The sequence below is a fragment of the Falco rusticolus genome, chromosome 3 (assembly GCF_015220075.1).
Source record: "Falco rusticolus isolate bFalRus1 chromosome 3, bFalRus1.pri, whole genome shotgun sequence".
In the NCBI taxonomy this organism is placed as follows: domain Eukaryota; kingdom Metazoa; phylum Chordata; class Aves; order Falconiformes; family Falconidae; genus Falco; species Falco rusticolus.
In genome coordinates, this window is record NC_051189.1 from 96,990,096 (window position 1) to 96,998,806 (window position 8,711).

At 44.2% G+C, this 8,711-nt stretch overlaps 1 long non-coding RNA gene across 3 annotated transcripts; it reads right to left on the reverse strand.

Moving 5' to 3' along the window:
• Positions 1-2,628: 2,628 nt before the first annotated feature.
• On the reverse strand, positions 2,629-8,711 carry LOC119145253. 3 transcript variants are annotated; one of them, XR_005103365.1, is made up of 4 exons: positions 8,638-8,711; positions 7,160-8,555; positions 3,763-4,950; positions 2,629-3,484 (listed from the first exon to the last, which is right to left on the reverse strand). It is a non-coding gene; the product is annotated as an uncharacterized LOC119145253 (long non-coding RNA). The 3 variants fall into 3 exon arrangements; XR_005103366.1 differs by having other exon boundaries at positions 3,763-4,108; positions 4,798-8,555; XR_005103364.1 differs by having other exon boundaries at positions 3,763-8,555.

The window sequence follows — 8,711 nt, forward strand, 5'->3', positions numbered from 1 at the left end:
TGGAAAGTTCTGGGGCACTTCTGGGTTTTTTGTTGGAGCAACAAGCTGGAGAAATATTTATTTGCAAACCTTGGTCATGGAATAAGGAGACGGAGAAATGACTGGCAGGATCCTAGACCTGCTGAATAAACCCTGTTTGACATGACAGCCCACTGAAGGGTACAGTATTACCTGAATCGGTGCAGAGCCTCAGTGCACAACTTCTGTGATCACAAAAATACCTCTTTTGAGGTATTTTCCTTTTCATTTTCCTTAGCGCATCAACTCTTTTAGGTTCTGTACACTTCCAAACAGAAGAAAGCAGGTGACTTGCTGGTTATGCTGGGCTAATGGGAGAAGCAAGCTTTATCTTTATTTTAAGAAAGTGGGTGTAGATGTGCCTGTTTGGACCACATCCCATCTCAGTCCCTGTGCTGTTTGGGAACAGGCGGCTGTGACATCCTTGGCAGGGGTTTTGCAAAGGAAGGCAGCGTACCATTCACTTGCCCCTTTCTACCTCTAGCCCTAACTCCTTCTGAGCAAGGACTTCTCACAAACAGGCTGCAGCCTGTAAAACATAATAAAATTCACAAAAGTCCATTAATATTCATAAACTACAAGAGGCTCTGGAGAGATTCTTGAATGCTTTATTACTAAAGTAATTTTCATGCTTTTTTTAGTCTTTATTCCTTCAGGCTTCTCCACAATATTTCCAAATCACCCATGTCACAGATGTCATTAGGGGGAAATAAAGACATCTCCAAAGAGCATAGTCCTTAATCTGAGTCCTTTTTTGTTATTTGCTTTTCTTTCAGATAGATGAGGTTGAACAATGTGATCACATGGTCAGTATGTATGGTTAGTAACATGAAATGCCTTATCTGTTGTTCCATCTACAGCTGCATTTTTATTTGGTACAGTAATGTAGTGTTGAAATGAACCCCCTGGTCATTCCCACTTCAGGAACACAAAATTGCTTGGCACATGGGAACTAGGCTTCCTTTGAAAGAAACTGCACCAAAAGCTCTACTCCAGACAGGCATCAAACATGCCCCAGCTTTCCAATGAGGATATAAGGATCTGGACCTATACCCATCCGTCAGAGAGCTTCAAACCACATGCCTGGGGATGATCAGATGGCACCCTGCATGAAACCAGATGAATTCAAGCTCTAGATGCATCTTGTGCAAAACGCAGAAGGGAGAAAAGCAGTCTGGACTGTCAAATCAAGTCAGACAAATGAAGTCAATAGCAATGGCACAGATCACTGTCTTCCCTGGAGGTATTTGCTGTGTGTCAGTCTTGCTGACTGATTCCCTCTTTCTCTATAGCATTTGAAAACCAAAAATAAATGAGGAATTTGTTATAAATAAATTAGCAGTTAGCACTGTTACTTGCTGTGCAGGGAGGTCTGTAAAATCTGGGCTGGGTGCCCTAGAAATGATGCTACGGAAGAGCGAGGGCTGCCCAGCCGTGGCTACGCTGGCGTGCACCACTGATGCCAACCTTGCCCGGGCTGAACTCTGGGGGATGAAGAGTTTGACGTGGCTTGAACGCTGGTACGTGGCAGGAGTGATGGTGTGTATCTGTGTCCCTGCCTTCTCATATCCCTCAATAAACCCTGACGTTGCCACTTCTTCACCCAAATGTTTTGCAGTGCAAGGAAGGATAGCTCCAGTTTTGGGGAGTAGGCTGTGTAAGCAGATCCTATTTGCTGTTACTTTGCCTGTGTTAAGCATTGGATTTCTCTTGGAAAAGCAGTGATATTTATTGTCCTGTCTCTTGCACACGCTCCATTCCCCAAATATTTTATGAGACCAGAGTTCTCATGAGCTGAGCACTCTGCTGGGTCTGCTTCAGACCCTCAGTGTTTCCTTAACTCTTCAGCAGGAGGCCGGGGGATTTATTTGCTGTGTGAGTTGCCATTGTGTGCTTTATGATTGCTCTGTGCTTCATGCATCAGAGCTTCTCCATACTCTGTCTGCTTGTCGTTACTCTGAACACAGACAGCACTGAGAAGGCACATCGGGCACACTGGTGACACATCGGGCCAAGGGGTCGAGGTGAGCTAGTTTCTGCAGCTGACAGCTAGAGGTATGATAGCACCGTGTTGAGCTGCTTTTGATTCACCACTTAAAGAAACCAATTATAACTGGTCTGTATGAGACTAGCATGAGTTTTGAGCCAGACCTCTGGTCCTGTAGCAAAAGTCTGGATGACTGCACCAGCGGGCTCTGCCATGGGTATAGAGTCATTCCAGACTGCACAAAGCCTTAAAATAGCAAATCTCTGCAAATGAGGATTATCTTTCTTCTTCCAGCTCTTGTTGGTTTCTCAAGGAAATGTATTATAAGGGCTGCCAGTGATGACTTTTTAATACAGTCAAAGCATCCAGGTATCTTTCAGGGTAATCTCATTTTCAAGCTCTTCTGTTTGTTCTCACATGAATGTAAATATGACTTCAAACCTTCAGGTCTCATTCCACTCTCATGGGGTGACAATCACCCACAAGGGGTTGGGATGCTGGGGCTCTGTCGGGTTGCCTGTTGCAGGCTGGCTCTGTAGGTATGACGGCAGACCAAAACCTAGCTGGCCTCTGTCCGAAAACCACTGAGCTGGAATCCTTTCCATCAAAAACTGACTCCAAGAAATGGGCAAAAACATAGCTATAATTTTTCTGATCTGCTTTAGCTACAACATTAAACACAGTGGAATACCTGTACAGCATGAATAATTATTATAGTCTTATTTGCTTTTCTGCTCCATGGAAGAATTGAGCTTGAAAAACTTAAGAACAATGTAGTCACAGTCCGTTGGAAACAATTACGAGGGCAGAAGAACCTGAGAGGCAGCATCAACTTTGCTTTTTAATTTCCTTTTTTCCCTCTCCTTTTAGTTTTTCTCTACATGGCTTTGCTGACAGCATTATGTCACATTTTTCCTAGATAACTTTTGTTGTGAATTTTGTATGATGTTTTTATCCATTCTTCAAGGCTGATGATACGATGAATTACTCAAAGCAACCTATTGTTTTGCAGTTCATATCAACCTCATGGTTTAATCATTTGACACGGATATGTTCTTTGTTCATTGATACACTTTTTTTTCTATATATAAATCAAATGGGAATCAAAATAACAAAACAAGAAAACATACACTGTGAGCAGATTGTCAGACAAGGCAAGCCACCAGGCTGCCACTAACAAGGATTATTGATGTATTTATGAAAATAATCCTCCATTTCCATCTCAATGTACACTCAATTTGAATGTCTTTAAGAAATTCATTGCTGGGGAAAAAAAACCAAACCACTTTAATTATAAATAAACAATCAGTTCTTGATTTTTGCAATGCTTAGCATAAAATCAGAGCACAGATAAACCAGCACACACCAAACCCTCTGGCTTTTGGCTGAGCTTAGGTGTGTCAGAGGTGCTATCGATGGGCAGAGATCTTCACGCGCTGCATTCGGATCCGTTTCAGCTTAGATGGTGGATTTCATGTGCTAAGAGAAGAGAATGGTGTTATTACTATTTTCTTTCTGAGTGACCAACAAAATTCTATACTTGGGTTAGGCTTTGCCCAGGAAGTTCTTTCCCCATGCATGGTTGTTCACATGAGCTCTGTCTGTTGCGTACAGGCAGGAGCACAACAGTCAGGAAAAAATCATGTCGGGTTTTTCCCCTGGAGACTTTGGGGAAGGAAAAAGAGGGTATTGCAGCACTGGCATTTCCAGGTAAATTTATCACATAGGAAACTAAAAGCCTTAATTCTGGTACTTACGTAGCTCTGAACTCCGTGGTCAGCCACCTAATAAGCATGGCTCATGTTCAGCCAGTGGCCAGCAGGTTCTCCTTCAGCCCATATGGAAAGGTCTTGCCTCTGCGTATCAGGAGTTGTCTCCAGATACCCGTGGCTGGTGTGCAGCCGTGTCTGCAGCGATACCGTGGCCATGCGACAGTTCTGAACACATTTCGTAGTGGGGAGGTGGCATCAAGCAGCATCGTGGCAGGTTTCCATACGGTGCTGCCTCTTCACCGGGCGGGAGGCGCTGCATGCAAGGTGGCTTCCTCCAACAACATAGCTGGTCATTAAAGCAACTCGGTTCTTTTTTGTTGATGTTACTAAACTGAGAGATAAATCCAGTGTTTGTGGGTGTGTAGGAAGGCAGGCAAGTAAAAGAGAAAACAGAAAGCCAGAAAAAGGCAAACCCATACAGCACACAGCACAAAAGCGCTCGCAGAAGTAGGTTGTGTGTCCCTGCAGTGCTTTTATTTGTCTTTCACCCCACCGTAATATGTGGGAAAATAGGCCTCAAAACATGCTGACACACTGGAGGAACAGGGTGGGCTCCTCTTCATGTTCCTTGAGGGACTTTAACTTACTGAGACTGCCCTTAATTGCTGGGATTGAAATGATAAGCAAAGAAAGGCTTGACTAGGGACCTTGGTAGCTTTCCTCCTGTCCACAGAAGTGAGAAAATTGCCGCAGGCCAAGGTCGCTTCCCCAGAGATGTTTGCTCAGTTATCTAACAGATCTTGCAGTTGGCAACACCTATATTTAATTACGACTTCAGCATCATGGTAATGGAAAACTGTTTTTCCTCTGCCCTCAGACTCCACCGATGTCAGGCTCATCTGCTGCTCTCTTCCAGCTCCCTGATGGAGCTGCAGAGAATAACAAACCCGCGCATCCCGCTGCACTGTGCATGAACGCTTCTGGAAGCTACCCAGGAAACACCCGCCAGGAAAATTCCAGAGACACTCTTGATGATTCACTCAGCACTAGTGAACCACCGAACTGGATGTGAGCACTCACCCCGTCAGAAGGCGCTTAATCTAATCAGCAAAATAGGAGCCTGACTCCAACCCTTTTCATTTTTTTTTCTTCTTTCAAAGCCATCTGCATCTCCGACCTATTTCAGAACATGCAAATCCACAAGTGAGGTGAAATTTCCCATCGACCGGTAGCCTGTGAAATGCAATTACGGTGCTAATTTTGAATTCCAAGCGGTCAGCACAGGCTACGAGAGCTTGCTCAGCAAACACGTTAACACAATTACAATGATATTAAAACCAACCCCACTGAGATTAGGCGATGACTCTGAAGAATGACAGGTAGCTTGGTTTGGGTCAGAAACCAGACAACAAAATGCCTGATAAAGGTTTTTGCTGGTGCACAGATGCATTCTTGATGGAAATGGTGGAAGGCAGAAGGAAATGATAGCGAGAGGGCATTGCACCCCGGCTGCTCACCCAGCAGTGCTCAGAAAACGGGCAGCTGTTGCGAAACCTGCGCTCTCTTGCAAGGTCTCTGCTACCTTGTATGACCTCTGTCAAGTTATGTGCTCATTCAGCACTGCTGCCTGTCTATGACAGGGGCTAATGACGCTAAGCCTGCTGGATAAATCCATGTGGGATTTATGGCTGTGCAGTGCACGGCGTTTCAAGGTATACAGTATGCCAGTTTGACAGCGACAGGGGTAAGGCTGTGAAGCTGTTTCAAAAAACGTTTCAAAAAACCTTAGCAAAATCCTGCTTATGAGATCATTTTCCCATTGCTTCACAGTGGAATAGGAGAGAGATTCAATACTATATTGTAATGGAAATAATTTTGCTGCTTCCAGTAAAGACATTACATGGCTGATTTTTTTTATTCTTTCAGGAACACCTTTGGGATTCGTCTAATATTAAAGAATGTGTTTTGGTGGTGACAGCATGAGGTACATAAGCCAAACTCTGGAGTAAATTGTACTAACACAACCTCACCAAAATAACCGGGGACATAATTTTTGCCCATTAGCATCTCTAATACCAGTGGTGGGGTCCAGGCTGTGATGCTTGGCAGAGGGAGCTCAGCAAAATTATCTCCATGGAGTGGAAGGGGGAATATGTCTCACTGCATCCGAGACCAATTTCAGTCTATTGTAGCATAGTCAGAAGAATCAAACAGCTCAGCAGAAAACATACAGAAGAAATTCCTAATGCATAGATAAGATAAGACAGTGTACTGACAGAGGCAGGGGGGAAATCCATTTTGGCATACATGCTTAAATCAAACAGCCTAGTGATTAGAGCATGGGTTCAGATGTAATCTGACTTTGGTCAATCTGATTGAAAATCCAGTTACAAAATGCAATTTCTCTCTGACCTTGGTGCTGCATGTCTGCAGAGCAGGACCTGGGGGCAGAAGACCTGGGGTGCTGCTGGATGGAGGTGCCAGGCAGCACCGTGCTGGCCTGCTGAGGTACTCCTAGGAGAGCACAGAAGCTGCCATGAAGGTTTAGAACAGCAGTCCGCAGTGTAGATGTGTTTTGACAACCAGCTGGGAAAAGCATCCTACATCCCATGGCTGGCATCATGTGGGAACTCCACGTAAAAGCAGAATTCAAATCCAGCTCTCCAGGGCTGAGGATGGCTGCTTTAAGCATAAAGTCATTTTTCTCCTCCTTCCGTAACACTAACACGTTCTCCAAGTCTCAGTCATTTGAATGAGGTAGGAAGAAAAATAACCACAACTGAATTATACATATATACACACAGACACACATGCGTGCATGCCTGCACACACAGAGATGCATATATATATGTGAGTACAGGTATCAATGATCTGGATGGTACACACACAAGAGATTTGCATAGGCAGGAGTTTTCAGAATGGCAAAACAACCTATTTTTCCTTAGCATCATTCTCAGAAAATTTTAGTTGAGGTTTAAAAAAACCCTCCATCAGTCTGAAGCAGACAGGCAGGCAACACATTAAAATAAATTCTGAGTGATGCAAATTGGCATAACATATGGGCAAATAAATTACTATTTATTTGAATAGAGGCAGACATAATAAAGGCTCCCTCCTGCCTCTATTAAAATGTCTCTGCTATAGAAAATCTTCCATGAGCTGCAGTTCTCCTTTCTTTTAAGTAGTTGTCCGAGCTTGTTTGCCATTTACAGTAAAACAATACTGAACATTTTGCTGTCATGCTGGGTCACAGGACAAACAATGACAAACAAATGAAAGAGCACAGGCAAACAAAACGGAGGGGTCAGTGTATAATGTCTAACATTATATCTGATTGGAAATGATTCCAGAAGTCAACATATGCAAATAGTTAAATGTGGCTTATATTTTCCCTTTGGTCCAGGGCCCTGACTTTCTTAATGGCAAACACCCACAAACATACCATCTGTTGTTAAAGAGTGAGCAGTTTAATGAGGAGGATCGGATTTTTTCCATCTCGCTCCTTGGTGCCCATTCCATTTTCTGGGCAGTTGTCATCTGCAAATAATACACTGTTTCATTTGGTTTCCTTGAGCTGTTGTTCAGACTCTTAACTCATTAGCTCAGTGATTTGGGTTGCAATCAAGAATGTCAAATACATTTTATGATTTTTAAATCATTTGCTTTCAAAAGGGAAAAGATCTGATGAAATCACTCAAATGTTATTGTCTGAGCAGCTGTACAGTGTTTTAAAAGCAGGAGTGTAGCACCAGGACCAGCAGTCTTATATACATGTACCTGTGCACACAAAGTCTCTGTAGCCACCTCACTCAATTTCCACCAATCTGTTGATAAAGCTATGGAGGGGGGTGATGCTGCTGTCCCTGTGTCCTGCTTCATCTGGACAAAAAATTCATCTGGACAAATTTTTCTGAGCTTCGGGACCATGGTGTGGTACATCTCCCACAGCACATTCCCCACACTGGGCTGGTACGCTCATCTCTTGTGACCCTTTTCCAAATGCCCTGCTTTGCTTTCACCTACCCCGGCAATAAGGCTCCAGGTCCTTTCCCTGCGGTTTCCCAGCGCTCCTTTCCCACTGCAAACCTGCCAGGAGGCAAAGCAGGACTTTTTGCTCCTGGAGATGATGGTCCTCCCTCAAGCTTTACCCAAACGACAGCCAGATTAGTAACCAGCAAGGAGCCCGTGAGCAACCTGAGGCTTAATTTTCATAAACCGGAGACATTTATTTCTCAAAGGCCATTGTACAGCTAAAGAAGCCTGACTGTCCAGGTGGAGCAGCAGAGGCTGCCACACTCCATCTCTGCCAGCTACTCCTGGTGGCAGTTTGGCGTTACACTGCCTTTGCACCAAGGAAACTGCCAGCAGGGGACATGTCCAGACAAAGATAAAACTGGATCAGTCCTTATGTTTGAGATGAAGGTTCTGTTCTGCTGCTGTCACCATGAAACAGGACCTCAGATATGCCCCTTCTACACCATCCATCTGGTTTAACAGTAGTTTGGAGAAACTGGGAATCTAGTTGGTCATAGCAGCATTGATGGCAACGTGTTGTTTGATGGGATAAGGAAAATGAAGCTCAGAGCGTAAATGGTCTCTCATCCTAATTAAAGTCCGTGTAAAGACTTGCACAGTAAAATGAGGCTTATGACTCACCTCCCTTAGCCCTAAGCAGCTCTGGAAGAAATGTTCATTTTACAAAACACAAAGCAAGAAGCAAAGATAACCCACCTACCATGAGCACTTCTGTTTGAAGAGGAAGACCTGCCTTTTGTAGGAGGGCACAGCATTTTCCAGAGGATGGAAACCCCAGGGTGGTAATTACCTGATTCTTCAACCTACAAACCAGAGGGAAAGAATGAGTGTCAGGGGGAAAGAACATGTCTCAGTGTTTAACAAAAGCAGGAGACATGCCCAAACCGTGCAGCTGAGATCCTGATCCAGATGGCAGCCTCAACTTTGAACTCCCACACTGGGGGTTTATTTGGTTCCAC